Below are 19,498 nucleotides of genomic sequence, written 5' to 3'. Positions count from 1 at the left end.
TTTACATTTTTAACCTATTTCTGTCATCCATCAATGATAAAGTACCAGAGACAAAATATTTTTATCTGGAATCGAACAAGAAAAGATAGTGTAAGAGGAGAAGAGTATGACCCCAAAATAACTCTCTCTAAAATTCTGTTCCTTTTCTGGAACTTTCTTCAAGTTTCTAGAACTCTAGAGTATTTAAAATGATGGGAAAAGAAAAATAAAAATCAGAAAAAAAAAAGGAGCACATCCTACTAACTTTTAAATAAATATTGTCAAGAAGATTAAAATAATTTAAGTGAAAGATACAAATCTTAACGGCAGTAGAGATATTAACAACACAGTAGTTTCCTTAGTGGAAATTTAAAATATCAAAGTATCTATATCAGTTAGACCTCTGTCTGGTATCTTTGCTTAATCTGTACACAATATGCACTGGAAAATCTAATCAGTGGCCTTATGACATTAACCTATCTAGTTTTGTTTATGACTTATGGTAGCATTATTTTGGATTGACAATCTTCTTCCTCCTTTTCTATAAATGCAGCCATCTGGAAAGTTATCCATAAGGTTATGTCTTTTTCGTTTTCCAGTTAAACAGTTGTTCAAGGAAAAATGTAACTGTTATGGTCAGAAAATATTTATGACTACAGGCTAAATTCTTCTAATGATTTTGATTGAAAACAGCCTAGCAACTTTGCATGAGATTTTAGGATCATCTAGGAATTGTAGTCCTTTTTTTTTCTTGTTCACTTCCAGAATTAGGATACTTATTCCTTATAGGAAAAACATGAATTTAAATTTGATTAGCCTACTAAAAATCACAGAATCACAGAATCATCTAGGTTGGAAGAGACCTCCAAGGTCACCTAGCCCAACCTCTGACCTAACACTAACAAGTCCTCCACTAAACCATATCACTAAGTTCTACATCTAAACGTCTCTTAAAGACCTCCAGGGATGGCGACTCAACCACTTTCCTGGGCAGCCCATTCCAATGCCTAACAACCCTTTCGGTAGAGAAGTTCTTCCTAATATCCAACGTAAACCTCCCCTGGCGCAACTTTAGCCCATTCCCCCTCGTCCTATCAATCACCGGGCATGTGGGAGAATAGACCAATCCCCACCTCTCTACAGCCTCCTTTAAGGTAACTGTAGAGTGGGATAAGGTCGCCCCTGAGCCTCCTCTTCTCCAGGCTGAACAGCCCCAACTCCCTCAGTCGCTCCTCGTAAGACTTGTTCTCCAGACCCCTCACCAGCTTCGTTGCCCTTCTCTGGACTCACTCGAGCACCTCCATGTTCTTCTTGTAGTGAGGGGCCCAAAACTGAACACAGTACTCAAGGTGCGGCCTCACCAGAGCCGAGTACAGGGGGACAATCACTTCCCTAGTCCTGCTGGCCAGACTGCTTCTTATACAATCCAGGATACTGTTGGCCTTTTTGTCCACCTGAGCACACTGCTGGCTCATATTCGGTCGACTGTCAACCAGTACTCCCAGGCCCTTCTCTGCCGGGCAGCTTTCTAACCACTCATCTTCCAGCCTGTAGCGCTTGTTGGGGTTGCTGTGCCCCAAGTGCAGGACCCGGCACTTGGCCTTGTCTAACTTCATACAGTTGGCCTCAGCCCATTGGTCCAGCCTATCCCTATCTAAAATAATCTAACTAACTAACTAACTAAAAGGACATGCCATAATGTGAAGGGATTTTCTGAATTTTTTTTTATGTCAGCCAAAGAGGAATAAAATTGTTTGATGGGAGTTTGAGGTTTAGATATAGCATGCACACTTAATTCTACATTACTATCAGGAAGACTGAGTAACTGCACATTCTATTTTAAAGCATATTGCGTATCCAAAGGAAATCTACCTGTAGAAATAGAATATATTTCACCTTACATATTATCTCTTAATGGAAAACTATTACCATGTAGTTAAAAGAGCAATGTGTTTGGAATAGAAGTACAGGAAGAACACAAGCAATGCATGTGAATTGGGAGGATGCAATTCTCCGGTGAACTTTCAGTCTAGAATATGACACCATGGTGGATTGACAGCTTGTTCAGTGAAAAATGTCTTCCATTTTACACAAGCAACAAACCATCGGCATTTTTTAGAGAACGTTTATGCAGTTTTATTTTGAGTGTACTGTTTCTTTTTAATACCTTTTCATGCTTTAAATGTCAGTATATTTGGAATCCCTCACTCGTATCTTTAACACATTTCTGAACGCTTTACTATAAACTGTCTTTAATTTCAAATAAAGAACTGTGAAACTGGATTTTTTTTTTAAATTATATTTATTAAACTAGGAGGAAAATTAAAGTTTTTGGGTACATTTGTTTAATAAAAACAAATTGACACAGTTGCCTCTATAATGGGATCATTCTATTACTTTGAATACACAGAGCTTGCTTTTTAAACTGTTCTTGATTAACAGTGCATTTGTTTTCTGTTTCCTTTGAACTAAAAGCCTTTCTCCCTCCTTGCAATTCACATATATATCTCAAACACCAGCTTGTCAACTGATGACTTTGAAGCTCCACTAACTATGGGCACTAAACCGCACTGGCAGAAAAATAACAGGGATGTCAAAAAGGGAACTGGGAGGTTATAGGCTCTCAAGAAAGATTAAGACAAAGCTTCCCAGTGACAAAGAAATTAAAACAACATGACAGGGCAAAAACAAAAGTCTTCAGTAAGCATTGTTTTGGTTTTAATTTGCCCCTGTGATATGGGAGAACTCTGTGTTACCTGTACAAAATAATGTGGAAGAAACTGGCTTTTAATAGATTAATGCAAAACCCACATATATACAACTTGATTTTAACAGTGCCTACTTCCTCTCCTCAAGAAAGGTATTATACTGCTCCTTTTAAAAGTTTGAAAGTTGTTAGTTCTGAAAAGAAAAAGAAAAAAAAATAATTTTGTGCACTTCCTTATTTTGGATTCCCTCAATAGCCCCAAAAAGGGAGGATGACTTGGACTATAACTCTTTAAAGAGAACAGCTCAAATGAACCTCATGGATGTTTTTAATGAAACAGACAGTGACTGGGAACAAAAGGAAAATACAGCAAGCAACCTTTAGCTTATTTTTGTCTTGCTCAGATGAACTAGCCCTATGCTGTAGTTATACTAAATTACTTCATCTACAACACATCAAGAGAGAAATAGCCACAGAGGAACTGTATCTGAAGAGATATGTTTGCACAATAGTGTCATGGAGGCTAATCCCAAGTGTTTGCTATCTCTTTCTGAAGGCTATTCTTAATGTTACCATTTAACCCTAAGATTGCATTCAGACTCAGATGATAACTTCCTAACCTCTTTATTATTATTATTATTATTTTTTTTTTTCTCTTTTTTCTCTTGTTCTCATCTCTCCGCATCTCAGCAGTCCCACCTAATGCACCAGTTGCAGCATTAACTTAAAAAAATTGTCATCTTTTGATTAGATCTCTCTAGGATACCAAGAAAATTAAAGCTGTCAAAAGTACACACAATTACAATCTGTGAAATTAATGGGCTGCAAAATAGTAAAAGATTTGCAGTAGACAGTCCAGATGATCAGGTCAACTGGAGATACTATTAAAATGATTGTGATAAATGGTGACAGATAAACATTTACATGCTGAAAAGTGTATTTATTTAGAAAATAAATGCTACCAGAAAAGATTTTAGTATATGAAATGGTAGCCATACAGTGGCATTTTAAGACATTTTATTGCTATCAATATTGTGATGGTAAAGTCCACTGTTTGTATGTAGCACCATGAAAAGCTATTAAATGCTCATAATAGAAACATGGGCTATGGCAGTCTAATAATCATATCAAATTATAAAGAAATAGTTATTCTGATGTGCCATAAAGCAAAAAATGAAAGCAGTCATACATTTGAAATTTAATGAAAGGAAATAATGTGACGCTATTAGAAAAGTGCTAGAGAACCTCTGTTTCCTATCAGATGTTCAGCTGTCTACAATGCAAGGAATTAAAAAAAGAAAAAAAAGAAAAAAAAATTATTATGGAAGAACTATGCAAGAACATTGATCTCAGTACCCTGAAGAGACAGGCATGGTGTAATAAGCACAATGCACTTTTGATGTACTTGTTAAACTAGGAAAAGATTTTTTTATTTTTACTTTTTAAGCCGAAATAAGCCATATGTTTCTCCTGCATAAAGGGATGACCTCTGGGGCCTGTTAGCTACCATTTACTGGTAAATTTAAAATGCAAATGCTAAACTCACAACCTAGTCTATCTTCTTTTTAAACCTGAATCAGACGTTTGAGCGTAAATAGGAGAAAAACAATCTGCAAAAATCCTATTTCAAATTTTAAATTCATTTACTGAGACTTTGTTCATGCCTTTTATTTTTATTTTTATTTTTTTATTATTTTTTTTCCAAGTCTTAGAGAAAATAACTTTACCATCTGGACCGTCTGTGAAAATAGCAAATTTCCTGAAGATAAAAGACAAGTTTTGATGTAGTAAGTGATAAAAGATAACATACTTCTAGCAAGAGAACAAAATTTTCTGACTTTTTTTTTTTTTAAATCAAAATTAACTAACTCAGCTCAGCAGTCTCATATTGACACGTTTCTAAGGGGATATCTTGAACAATATTCACAACAAACAATTGCTGATGAAAGGGGAGTAGGGCCAGTATAACTTACTTCATATTTATAACCTTATAGCAAGGCTTTTCAAAAGTTTGCATCAGTGATAAATTCAGGCTGTCTTTTCACTTCCTTTACTGTTCCTCCATTTCTTCATCTCACAGAGATGAAAAATGGCATTGTTCTTCCTGATACACTTAGAAAACATGACTCTGTGTAAGAGCCAGGATCTTTGTCATATTACAGGACAAACTCTGAATGGGCTAAAACCACATAGAATAAAATATTTTTGCTAATTCGAAGCCAGCTTTGAAACAGAAACAGAAGCTTGTGGTATTATAATTTGCTACCTGTGAGTCTATTTATTAATTAAATTGATTATTACTCACTTTAGATTTCCTGTGAATATAACTTCCAAAAGCCAAGATGATCAGTTGTGTGAAAGCTTATAGTAATGTGTCTATGTCATCATAAGTCATTTCTGGAGCGGTATTTACAATTAAGCCTATAGGGTTTAGAAAGCCCAAAGGGCCTGGTCTTTCTGAATTTTGGGGATAAACTGGGAAGTTCATAGTATTTATTTATTTATTTAACTTAATTTCAAGGGAAGCTGTGAGATTTAAAAAATAAATAAATAAAAATTACATTTTTTGAAATCCCACTTTGTCCTTTCTCCAGACTGTAACCTTGATGTATTCCCATTTACTCCCTTGAAAATACAAAGACAGAAAGTTTAATTGGTTGTTTGTTTTTCTCTAAATGTACAAAAAAATAAATAATAATAATAATAAACCCACTGTCTTGTATAATGATGTCTCAATCTCAATCATAAAAACATGCCCAATTCATTCATTTGAACAATTGAATGAAACTTCATTCATTTGCAGAAAGGGTGGTATGTGCATACCTGTTTTCAGGATAAGAGCCTAAGTTTGATATTTAAAGATGAAATGATACCCACTGACCTCTATTTTCATGAAGGATTGTTATTTAAGAGTTTTTTCTAATAGGTATTGTGTATGTTAAGATTTTCTAAGAGTTCATTTTTAGATCTGATGGACCCTGAAATTTCCAAATTCTATATCATTCTGAAGTGTTGACTCATTTTACAAGTGTTTCCCCTACCATGTGAAGACTTTGACCTTTTCCTAGAGAATAAAAATTTGCATTCTTAAGCACATTTTATTCTCAAGCATTTTGCAAACTGATATAGTAAAGATGAGCCAGATTGCTTCTCCCACGGTCTCTTGCACATCATCCAGAAAGTACAATTTTGAGCCCCTGCATTCCTACGCACACTCAATTGGATTTGAGAGAATTCAGTAGTTCACATATCATGCAAGAAGAAATTACCCATGGGAGTATGGGGCTGTAACTCCCTTTCTGTTAGCACCATCTGGAGTAGTATATGCTCCAAGTCACATGATGGTGGTCTTGTGTTTGATACCATAAACTCTCCCATTTTCAAATAATGTAGCCCCACTATCTTGGTCTGTGTATCCATAGAATAAATGCACTACACCTGTGTTTCCATTTCCAAAATTAATAAAATTCTACATTTGCATGTCTTAATGTAGATCTTTGTTTTCCCAGTATACATGTATATAAGTACATACTTGCTGATACTGAATTGTTTGGCATCTTTTATTCTGAGTGCTGTACATGAAACTTCTAAATACTTTTACAATCATCTGCAATTCTATTGTTAAATTGCAGGGGCTTTTTATACTGTTCTTTTGTTTATTTCTGTTTTTCAAAATAAAATATTTTGAAAAACAGTGTTTTTTATTTTATATCACAACACAACAGAGTTATTCATCATATTTGACTGAATAGATGAGTGAAACAATAACATTAATGAGGTATTTACTATATATAAATACTTATTTTTCTTCATCCTACATATTCCTAAAATAAATAAATAATCTCTGTGTCTTTCTCTCTCATTTGGAAAAAAAAATAATAAATATATATATATACATGTATTTCTTTTCATAGTCTACCTTGATCTGCACTTTTCCCTCTAACTCTCAAACTGCCACATCACCACCTGTGTATATATATCCAACATAACTACTGTGCCCAACAAAAAAGACTTTTTCCTCTTTTAAGCAGTTTTAATCATACCAACTATATCATCTTTAAGATAGCAGTGAAGCATTCTTAAAAACAAAACACTTTTTTTTTGAATTGAAAATGCTTTTCTAAATAACATATTAAAATAGGAATAATATATTCATTGACATATTGAATTTATTAGAGATTTTGAATCATAAAGACAACAAATAGCCTTGCTTCTCCTTTCAGAATTAAGCTTCAATTCTTATAAGTTTAAAGGAGAAATATTAACTGCATATTTGAAAAGATATCTGTTGCCTTTGATTCATTTATCTTTTATGACTAGAAACTCACTTTGTGCAGTAGTACCATCAGGTCTATACACCAAAACAGTATATTTACCTTGAAAACATGAGTTATTTTCCATTCAGATACCAACTGCTCAGAGTTACTGTAATTATATATGGATGTGATTTAATTATATTTTTAGATGTATTTTATCCTACTGTGATAAAGTTCAGACTGCCTTTAATATATATTATATATCATATATGTATATTTTGTATGTGCAGTCAGAATTTACATATCATATCATTTATTCTGTCCTTGGAGAACAATTGGTTGATGAGGAACTGTAAAACTGACTAAGTTTCAGATGTGTTTAAGTGCTTTTCCAGGTCCCAGATTTTGGCACGTCCACCCTGCAGTGTAGAACTTTGGAATTCTTGAACATTGAAATTTAGGTTGAGGGCTACCCCTAGCAGATAGATCTAAGACTCTTGGTTGGATGAAATTTCCAATGGATTTAGAGCCTGTGTGCCTGCAAGTCCTGCCACAGCTAATTATAATAAGCTGTGAGCTTTGGAAATTCTTTACCACCCTACCCCAATGACTTTGCGGCCAGTCCTGGACTTGTGGGCTTATCCTAATATTTTGCTGCTAGGATATCTGCCTCTGCAATAAATAAATCAGAATTCCTGAGTCTTTCAGTGCTTTCATAGAATCATAGAATCATTAAGGTTGGAAAAGACCTCCAAGATCATCTGGTTCAACCATCACCCTACTACCAATATCACCCACTAAGCCATGTCCCTAAGCGCCACGTCCAACCTTTCCTTGAACAACCACAGGGATGGTGATGCCACCACTTCTCTGGGCAAGCCATTCCAATGTATGACTACTCTTTCTGAGAAGAAATGTCTCCTCATTTCCAACTTAAACCTCCCCTGGTGCAACTTGAGGCCATTCCCTCTAGTCCTATCACTAGGTACCTGTAAGAAGAAGCCGAACCTTCTTACTTCCATAGTGGAGAAGCTAGGAGTTCTGTTTGTCTTGGTCTTGTGGGGCTGGATTATTCCTCTGCATGATTCTGAGTTACCAAAAGATCATAAAAGCTGATCTAGCTGAAGAAAAATGTTTTAATAAACTAACTGGCATATTCCATTTAAATGGTTTCATTGGAAGTTTGTCAACCATCTTTACTCTGAATTTGTCAACTAATACAATCCAATTGAAAGTAATTTGTATTTTTGAGAAACCACTATTATGCTTCTTGTCAATATGAACTTCTTTGGTTAGGCAGAAAAACAGAGGTATAGAGGAAAGAACTGCAAGTTAGAAAGGAAAGTTGCCCTTGCAACAACCAAAAATCTGATTTAATAAGGTTAAATTCTTCTACTTTGATAGGAAAATTATGCGAATATTACATACTTACTGTTGAAACTAATTGAAATTATTAATTCAGTCCTTTTTCACCTGGTAACTAAGCTTTTTCTTACATCCCTTCTCCATCCAGACTCCCCTCCTGCCAGGGATACTGTAATATAAAATAAGACAAAATGTTCTTGTTAAACTAGAGTTTGACAGTTCCTATTTACCAGTGTTTGGTGACAGATTCAGGTTTCCCAGACTGTTTAGTCATAAAAAGCCAGAACATATCATAAGGAACAAATTTTACTGGATAATGTTAACTAAATCTAAATTTTGCCTGTAGCAACTAACCAAACAAATGTATTCCAGAGTCTGAGTACTTATTAGCAGACTGGTTGCTGGTGCAATGTATCTGATCAAAGACTAATGCTGTATAGCCAAGATGCAAACCCTTTGAAAATTCTCATGATGTGTTGATTTAAGTAAGTAAATACTTTGGCCCTGCTGATTTTACTTTGCCCACCCCCACTCTATCCCTTTCATTTCCAACTCCCTCCCTCCTTGATATTGAAACAGAATCTAAGGCAGGGTTTATCTGAGGACCATAGAAATTGATCCAGTCTGATTTAAGTAATGCAAAGAAACTGAATATTCATTTTTCTATCAGTAACTAAGAATAAATTGTTTTCTTCTAACCCCTCATCTAGTCACTGGAATGACTGGAAACTAACACGGTATTTTAGCTGGTGACATACTTCTGGTTTATATATGTTGTGTTAACAACAATAATTATTAGTTTTCACCACCTTCTTTTACGCATCTTGTTTCAGGTAAATATTTTGTTGTGTTGTTGTTGTTTTATGACCTGCTCTGTAGATTTTTTTTATTCATCTAACAGTGTAAATGCCTCAGTTTTTCTCATTTGTGTTGCAATTCATTTAGAACCCAGACATACAAAACAAGGTCATAGTGTTCCTTCCAATGTGCACCACCTTGCCTTCAATGAAAATGAGTTCATACAGGATTATACTGCCTATTCACCAAAGTCCTTCACAGAGGCTTGATTAACCCAAATATGCTTGGCTGCTGCTGATACTAATAAAACCAGCTTCACCTTCTCCAAGTTACTAAGAAGTGTATTCAATAATGCAGTTGCTCTACATTATAAGTTTGCACTTACTATATTTATTTAGTTGAAAATAATCATTTATATTCACTTAGTTTGCCCTTATGCTAGAGAATAAACATCTGCTCTGAAAATGTTCCATTGATATCAGAATTTCATCTTTTATTTTCTTTCTGGCTTCATACAGCCAATAAATACATTGTAGCATTGGCAGAAATAAGCAAAGACATGAACAGGAGAAATCAATGATGCTAGATGACAAGAATATTACCTGGTAGTTAAGATTATTAAATTTTTTTTTTTTAGGCTTTATAGGAAGAATTAGAAAAATGTAAAGATGATCACAAGACCGTCAAAGCACCGTGATACCTGATAACAAAAGAAAAAAAATCTTTAAAAGTGACATACCCAGAGGAACAAAATGAAAAAAAAATCGGAATAAATGGGGATGATACAAAGGATAATTGCATTTTAACATCAGAAATAATAACTGATTCCTGTGAATTAGCAAGTTAGTTGGTTAAAGACCAGTTCTCATAATTGTCATGGTGAACATTTCTAAACTAACTATTATCATATCTAACATTTTTTGCATCACAAAAGTGAAATAAAATAGTAGTAGTAGTAGTAGTAATAATAATAATAATAATAATAATAATAAATATTTTATCAGTAATAGGATCATTTTACCAGTAATAAGATTCATCTTATTTCCCAGCAAGTAAATATCAGTGCTGAAAGATAATGGACAAACAATGTTTTGACAACTAATATGAAGAGAGATGCAAAAATTTTTGGACAATTATTTGGTTTGCAGTTAGATGTGGAACAATGTTTTTTAGGAATGGATGAAGTGGTTTATCTATTTGGAACAAAATTTATGGACACCCCCCCCCACACACTCTAAATTATCCTTAATTTTTCTGTCACTTCCATTGTCTACCACTCATTGCAAAATCAATTTGATTATTCTATGCAGTCTTCAGAAATTTCAGCTCAAATATTGCTGTTCTGTAGAAGACTTCTGTCATAATGAAAAAAAATGTAATTCTTAATGATACAGTGGTCATGCAGAATTTTAGCAAGCAAGGCTTTGAAGGAATATTAATTAAAGAGAAAACGATAATATTAGAAATGTACTTTCTCATGGTATGTCAGTAAACATATCTGTTATTTATGCAGTAAAGATTTTAGGTCTGATGTCATATGATCCTTAATTGAACAGGAATACTTAGTATGCATATGAGACATTTAGAATAATGTATATGTAAAAAAGAACTGAATAGACATAAATTCAGACTTCTTTTCTAATGGTCTTCCATGTGTAATGGTAGGGTTAATTAGATTTTAAAATAAACCAAGAAGGTTTTAAGTAACCTTCCATCTTATTTTTGGATTTTGGCATATCCCTCCTGTTGTAATTCTCTATTATCTTTTTTTTCTGACAAACAGTAGGTCATATTCAACAGTATTTTCACCAATAACTTGTGGTAGTATCAATTGCATGGTACTAAGAATAATTTGGCTTTTGAAATGTGAATGATGAGCTGCCCAATCAAAATGGGGTCAAAATGAACATGAAGATACACAGGTAAACACACAGAAAAAGAGACATACTCTCCAGATCAACAGTCAAAAGTAATAATAATAAAAAAATATAGAAAGAAATGCTCTTCTTGAGGAGCTTTTTTTTTTTTTTTTTTTTTTTCTTTAGGATTCATTTGACTTTGGATAATATGAATTACTTTCTGAGAAATGTCTAGAACATCAGGATTATAAATGGGTGTGACATTGATTTGGTCAGATGCAGACAACTAAATTGTAGCTCATCACACTAGAACAGGTGTAGTCCACATTTTTATTCATTTCATTAACTCACTACTTCTTACTTCAGTTTCTGTCTTTTGGCCTTGTCTTACAAATTTATGTGTGGCGCCCTCTTTTCAAAATCATTTCTGCTCAAGCATCATCCTTCCACAAGTGCCTGATTCAAAATCCATTAAAGTCACACATAGGATACAGAACGATTTCAGCAAGCTTTGGGGTTAGATTGTCAAAAGTATCCTTTCTTAAAAATTTCATCACAGAAGTGCAACCAAAATTGCTCATAGGATCAACTCTGGTCAGCAGCAGACCTCTTTTCGAGCTGGCTGGAACTGGCTCTTATCTAACATGGGACAACTTCTGGTCTTTTCTCACAGACCACTCTAGCAGCTCCCCTGCTACCAAAATAAATGCCGTGTAAACCCCATAAAGGAAGGCAATAAAAAAGTATAAATCCAAACAAGATAAATAAGTAGAAAGAAAGAATCAGAAGTGACATTGTTGAATTCACATTTGGATAGCAATGAGCTGAGACTTGCTAATAATTACACCAAGGATGGCAATCATGCTAAATGAATAGCTTCATAAAATGTGTATTAGATAATTGTTGTATCCTCATAAGGTGTAATCCTGCTTTCATGTCTCAAAGATCAGTAACAGATGCTCAAATAAAATGGACCTACTTCAGTGTAAAATTGTAGCAGTCTAAAGACATGAAGAAAAGTGTGAGGACAGATATCTTCTTACACTAATATACTTTCTTTTTTATATTTTTATTTTGTGTCAGTTACTCCTAATTCTCGCAACCTGAACTCAGAGGAAAGAAGAGGCCTTTCGTTTTTTATTTCTTCATATTTCTTGAATATTTAGTGTGTTAGTCATTACTGTAGGGTCAAGTTCATTTTAATATTTTCAAGCACATCAACTTGAAACATGGATTCTCAAGCTGGGGAAAGCCTTAAAGTTCAGAGTGCTGCAGGATGGGTTACAATATCAGCAGAAATATTACCTGTTTACCAGCTGCTACTTTTATTCTTTTATATAAAAATCTTCGATGTGTACTAAACTTAAAATAAAATAAACAACAACAACAAAAAAAAACACACTAGGTTAAATAGACTTCATTCCCAACACGTTACATTCTCTTTTTGACAGTTCTTTAGTTTTGATAGGCAAGCTGTAATTTCACCGAAGCTTCAGTGTCATCTTCTGCAGTAATTTAAACTAGTGCAGATGAAAAGTAGTGTAGATTCTGAAATTACAGAAAATTTTCAGATTGCACACTATAGTATAATTGAAAATTTCAATAACACACTGTGTTCTTTTTACATACTGTAGATTTGTTTAATATTCAGTATGTTAAATAAAGTCTACATAAAATGAAGGAACAATATTAAATGGCACACTTTAGTATTTCCTATTTTAGTTATACAAAAGGTTGGAGCTTATCCAAATGTTTGCACTGTTATAAATGTGTACTTTTTAGCATTCCTATTTGGAGGAATTAGTTATTCTGGATTTTTTTTTTCCAGTTTTGAACAGATTTATTATCAATAAATCATCTGGTATGGAGGCCTGTATTCAGCAACAAGCTATTAACATCAATGGGAATGATTTCTCTATTCTTTCCATTTACCATCATATTCTGAAGGCAGTAGCAGAGAGATTTTGGGTAGTCCAGAAGGAATAGGAAAGTATACTTTGATAGTAATATAACATTTCAAAATGTGCATGCTGTTCTTTTCAGTTTGACTACATTTGAATTAATTTGTAGACTAAGTCCCCAATGAGTTCCTTAGCCTTCAAACTTTCCATGAAAATATATTTTTCTAGTGATATTTTTATCTTCAGTAATGCATTTGGTTCACTTCTCTTTCGATTTAATTCAGCTAGTAGTGGAAAGATGCTATAGATATCAATGCGAATGAGAATTATTATCATTATTATTATTATCCTACTATCCTATGAACAGAAGAGCTTGATTCTCTTTCCTTATATGCAATTCAGATTCTCGAGTGTGTCTGAAATGGCATTTGACACCTATTCATTTAGGTAACTGAATTGCTCACCTGAATTTTCACTGATTCACATCACCTACACTGTAAATATCTAAACGTATGCTGATATGCATGTACTGAGAAAAACAAACAAATAAACAAAAAACTAGTTTAATTCAGGGGAAAAATTAATTCAACTAACTGAGACACTACTCTTAAAAATATTTTCTTACAGGTTAACTGAACAGTACATTTTTTCCTGACTGCTTATAATAAACATGTATAGTGTATAGAATATTTTAAAAGTATATATATATATATATATATATATATAAAATAAATTCTGTCCCCCTTTTCCACAATGGTTGAATTTACAATGTTATTGGGATCTCTGCATAGGGTGCCACGAGAGCCAGGTTCCAAGAGGAGTGCTCTGGGTACATTCTGCCATCAGAGAAAGCATGGAGGTAGGGACTCCCCTTGACTCTTATTGCTTAGTCATCTTCCTCAGAGTATCAAAATGCACTGCTACTACTTCTGTACTTACACAGTTTAATTTCCTCTGGAAAGGTAGGCAGTGACTAGAAATAGTGTCAGTTGTAGCCTTCATCTTTCATGGAATCAGGACATGGTCTGGAATTAAGGAATTAAGAACACTGATTTTATCAAAGATCAGTCCTGTCAGTATAGAATCAGAGAAGTATTGCTTTGGACACATATTCTATACTTAAAAATAGATATAGAATGAGGAACTCTTTGATGTGAGCCTGTACTGGGTCTGGCTGGGATGGAGTTAACTTTCCTTGCAGCAGCCCATACAGTGCTGTACTCTGCACTTGTAGCTAGAACAGCATTGGTATCATACCAGTGTTTTGCCTTTTGATGAGCAATAATGGCACAGCATCAAGTCTTTCTCCACCACCACCACTACCACCCCGAGAGCCAGCAGGCTGGGTGGTGGGCAAGAGGTGTGGAGGGGACATCACCAGGGCACCTGACCTAAACCAAACAAAGAGATATTCTATACCATGTGGTGTCACACATGGTAATAAAAGGTGGGAAAGGAGAAGGAGAGGGGAGGCTCTTGTTACGAAAATGTCTGTCCTCCCAGAAAATAGCTATGCATATTGAGACTCTGTTTCCCAGGATGTGGCTGAACATTGGTCATTGATGGGAATTAGAAAGTAATTTCTTATAATTTTTTTCCTCTTCCTTTTCCCTTTAATTAAATTATCCTTATCTCAACCAGTGAGTTTTTTTTTTTTTTCCTCAGTATACTTTCTTCTTCCTCTCTTCTTCTAAGGAGCGTGAGTGAACTGCTCTAAGGAGGAGCAGTTGTGGTGGAGTTCAGCTGCCCAGAAAGGTAAAGCCACCACAGAGCCACATAATGAATGTTACCACTTTACCAGATTTGAGAAAATTTATTTATATCTCTAAAAGTTAGATTAAACATAAAACATCATCAAAGTTAAAACAATAAATTTAAGTCTTAAATAAATCCAAAACTGCTATCAGGTTTCTGTATTTCCTTATGGGTGAGCATGAGTGTGGTGGTTTTACCAGTCCATATGATTTTGACTTCTTAAAATAAAAACGGTGTTAAACAACACACATGTCTAATAGGTATGTGGCAGCAAACACAAAATCACATACGGAGATTCTAGAAAATCCTGGCATTTTCTGTTTGGCAAATGCCTGTGAAAATAGAACATCTGGTGTATTCATATTACAACCTTGCCATGTAAGGTTATCTAGGTATGATAATTAATATATGATAATTAATATATCATAAGGTTACCTATGATAACTAGTTATCATAAGGTAAAGATAAATAAGACACACACACAAAGAGAAGAAAAAAAAAAAAAAAGAAAGAAGTCCCATCTTAAGAGAAGTTATCTTACTTTCCACCACTTTTTAGGTCTCTTTCTACCATTCATTGGGTCCACAAGTTACTATGGTACTCCCCTATATTTTTTTTAAATTTTCTTTCTGTCATAGAATATTGCCATCTTATGGGGAAACTCTTTGAAGAGGAGCAAATATAGCAGATGTCTATTTTATAGCTTCATATCTTTAACTTCCTATGATATATCTAATTAAGCAAAGAGAGTGGAAGAGAGAATATATTTTTTAAAAGTCAAAAAAAAAAAGCAAACAAAAAAAAAAGAATAACATTGGACAAAATTGAGAGAAAATAACTACACTTGAGAAATACAAAGAAAATAAATGCAGAATGTAGAAATTTCAAGGAAGAAAAAAAGACACTAATTCACCAATACACTGATATAAAATAATAATAAAAAAGTGTATATATATATATTTTAATTAATATAACATGTTATGAATACAAATAGAAAGAAATCTGTACTATCACACTAATTTACATTGTGCTGACCACTCTGTACCAGGTGCAGATGAAACCCTTTGTACTACAGTGGCAAGAACTAAAACATTAAAAGGTCTGCCAAGCCTATTCTGGAGCAGGGCTGCTGGAGTTTTATATGAAATGACTCAGTTTGGCTTTGCTGACCACCACAGAATCACTGTATTGGTTTTCTTCACACCTTTTACCTCTCCACAAATGATCCACCTATTTGCAGTTTTCTATTCTTTGGTTCCATGGGTTGACTTGTGAGTGGAAACCAGTGATGCATGATGTTAGCTTTAAAGATTTCACATCTTGGCATTAGACGAAGATATGCTATGCTCGAGGTCCCTGCAATGACCCATGTCTTGTGACCCATGGTTCTGCAACTTTAATAGACTTAAACATGACTACATATCCCAGATGAGCAGCACATTAGAGCTACCCATGCAGAACTCCATGCCCTTTTCTTTAGACTGCATCTGACATGCAGCCTAGCTCATATAGACCTAGTTTATGTACTGTACAAAAAAGTGCATTGCTTAATATGGCTAACACTCACGCCACAAGCATGAGTACTCAGGGCACCCGGAAACCTATAGATTCCATCCCTTGCTCACAGAACTATTAGCAAGTCCAGTGAAAATGACATAGCCTCCTTCTAGCTTCTTAACTGCAAGAAACAACTTCAGCAGTGGTATTAAGAAAAGGAAGAAGCCAGTAGCCAAAGAACATGTACATAGAATCATAGAATCATTAAGGTTGGAGAAGACCTTCAAGATCATCTGGTCCAACCATCACTTTACTACCAATGTCACCCACTAAAACATGTCCACCAGGTCCAACCTTTCCTTAAACACCCCAAGGGATGGTGACTCCACCACTTTCCTGGGCAGCCTGTTCCAATAGATGTCCAGCTGGAATCTTGTTCCTTTGCTTCTATTATATGATCTCACAACAGAGTTGTGTCAATTTTTGTGCAATTTAATGCAGATATGTTGACCTTAAAAGAATGACAATTAAAGAGGGTAAAATTAATTGCCACAAGGCTTCAGAGCATTGGAAATGAAGGGTGACTAGTCTTTAGAGACCAAAGATGCTAAATTTTGCATTATAAAAAAAAAAAAAAGTTGCAAAGGTGAGTGTTTGGGGAAACAGTTGCCTAAGGAAAGCCATGTTAAACACTCAGCAAATAAAAAAGGAATGGAAGTGAAGACCAATAGCAAAAAGAGCCATGTCGATTATGTCTGCTTGATTACTGTTTTCACTGATACTAGTGCATCCTTTTTTATTCCCTTTGATTAGTCTTTCCTTTCTTAGAGCTTCTGTTCCTTGTACGGTTATTAGGTACAAGTACACACACTACAGAGTAATGATATGGGGCTAGGGGAAGAAAGAATAGAAATGAGTCATGAACTAAAAATAAAGTGAAAGTAAAGCTGACCATATAAAAAGGAGAATAGAAAACTGGAAAATAAATAATAATTTAAAGAACAGTAAGAACTGGGAAGAGAGGGGAGGAGAAGGTGGGAAAAAGAAGAAGAAGAAAAAATCTGCAAAGGGTTATTTTGCTCCTGTGTTCACTGAAGAGCTGAGAGAGACAAGAGATGTTGATATAATGATCATTGTACTTGTCAGTGTTTACAGATCAAGAATAATAACACCATTCTAGAATCCACTCAGTTTCAAATCTTCAGTTAATGGCCTCCATTTTATTCTTCTCTTTATTAAAATTCTCGGCCCCTCAGAATTGGATCTAGGGAAAGACATTGCTTCTTGAGTGCTTGCTTCTCAAATCTTATAAAATACACAGAAAGTAATTTGTAAAAACTATTAAAGTGAAAGTTAAAAAAGGAATCATGAGCTCCCTTTTAGAAGTTTTTACATAATAAAGCAATAATGCATGCAAAAATCTAATTCTAAATGTACTTAAATGACATAAAATCAAGTCCTAAAAGAGAAAATAAAAGGATCCTTTCATCCTTCCATCTTCCTGTCCTTCTTTTCCTTTCTCTTCCCCTCCTTTCTTTCCTTCCTTGTAGTACATAGTAGAGCCATTTCAAAAAACATGCTTCTTCATAAGAACATCAATCAATGTGGCCTGTGAATTAACAATATTCTGTGCATACAAGCACACAAAAAATACACATGTAAGGACAAATTCCCTATCACAAAGCTTTTACATTCAAAGTAAGATAAAAGAGATTACAGAAACAACAACAATAACAAAAAAAAAAAAGTGTGATAGCACAGTAGCAGCAAGTTCAGTCAGAATGTTTAGTGGAAAGAAAAGATGAATGAATCCACTAGTAATTTTCCATAAAGAATTAACTTTATTTTTATTTCAAATTTAGACAAACTTAGAGTTGAAAGAATTATAACTATTATTTGAGTTAATAATCAATTACAAAAGACTGACCAAGGGAAGCCAGTTGATGTTATCTTTTGGATTTCAGTAAACCTTTCAATACGGTATCCTTCTGGGATACTGTACAATACAGTCAGTATAAGATACTTCATTACAGCATTTTTCTCACTGTGCCCTTCTGGAAAAATGTACAGCATGCAGCTAGATAAATACATAATACAACGGGTGAACAATTGGCTGACGGGTCTTGCTCAAAGAGTAAATGTAAATAGGGTTACATCAGGCTAGCAGCCAGTCACTAGTGGGGTGCCCCAGGGCTCCATTTTAAGGGCAGTTCTCTTCAGTGTTTTCATAAGTGACTTTGATGTAGGACTTGAAGGTATGCTAAGTAAGCTTATAGATGACACTAAACTGTGAGGAGCAGTTGACTCTGTCAAGGGTCAAGAGGCCTTGCACAGAGATCATGACAGATTAGAGTGCTGGGCAGTCATTGACAATATGAAGTTTAACAAGAGCAAATGCCGGATTCTGCACATGAGACAGGGCAACCTATACATACAGACTGAGGAACAAGAGGCTGGAGAGCAGCCCTGTGGAAAGGGATATGGGGGGTTTGGTCAAGTTGAATGAGCCAGCAGTGCGCCCTGGCAGCCAGGAGAGCCAATCGTATCCTGGAGTGCATCAAATACAGCATTGCTAGCTGGTCTAGTACTGTGTGCAGTTTGGGACACTACAATATAAGAAACTATCAGAAAATGTCCAAAGGAGGGCTACAAAGTTGGTGAAGAGTCTAGAGGGCAAGACATAGAAGGAGATACTGAGGTCACTTGGTGTGTTCAGCCTAGAGAAAAGGATACCGAGGGGAGACTTCATGGCAGCCTACAGCTTCCTCACAAAGGGGAGCAGAAGAGCAGGCACTGATCTCTTTTCTCTGGTGACCAGCAATAGGACCTGAAGTAAAAGCACGAAGCTGCATCAAGGGATGTGCAGGTTGGATATTAAGAAAAGATTTTTCACTGAGACAGTGGTCGGACACTGGAACAGGCTCCCCAGGGAAGTGGTCAAGGCATTGAGCCTATCGGAGTTCAAGAACCATTGTGACAACATTCTCAGATATATGGATTGATTTTTGAGAGCCAAGAATTAGATTCGATGATCCCTGTGGATCCCTTCCAACTCAGGATATTCTATGATTCTACAGTATGAGGTAGCATGAATTCCAATATTCACAACAATATTGTATATAAGCAACATCTATAGCTAGAAAGAATCTGAAGATGTCTTTAGGAACCCAGGCTATATTAAATCAGTCCAAGTACAATTAATGAAAGGATTCTTAAGAATATCAAAATATTTTATTTAGCAAACATAATGAATATGCTGCAACACACATAATTTTAGATGTTTACAGTGTGTCTGTTGGTAGAAAGAATCAGCAGGATTTAGACAAGGTTCAGATGTGGAAATTTAGGAAGAAAACCGAACTGGAGATGTGTCTAAAATTT

The sequence above is a fragment of the Cygnus atratus genome, chromosome 1, assembly GCF_013377495.2.
Source record: "Cygnus atratus isolate AKBS03 ecotype Queensland, Australia chromosome 1, CAtr_DNAZoo_HiC_assembly, whole genome shotgun sequence".
NCBI lineage: Eukaryota > Metazoa > Chordata > Aves > Anseriformes > Anatidae > Cygnus > Cygnus atratus.
The sequence above is the reverse complement of the archived record's forward strand: the minus strand, read 5'-3'. Positions refer to the sequence as shown.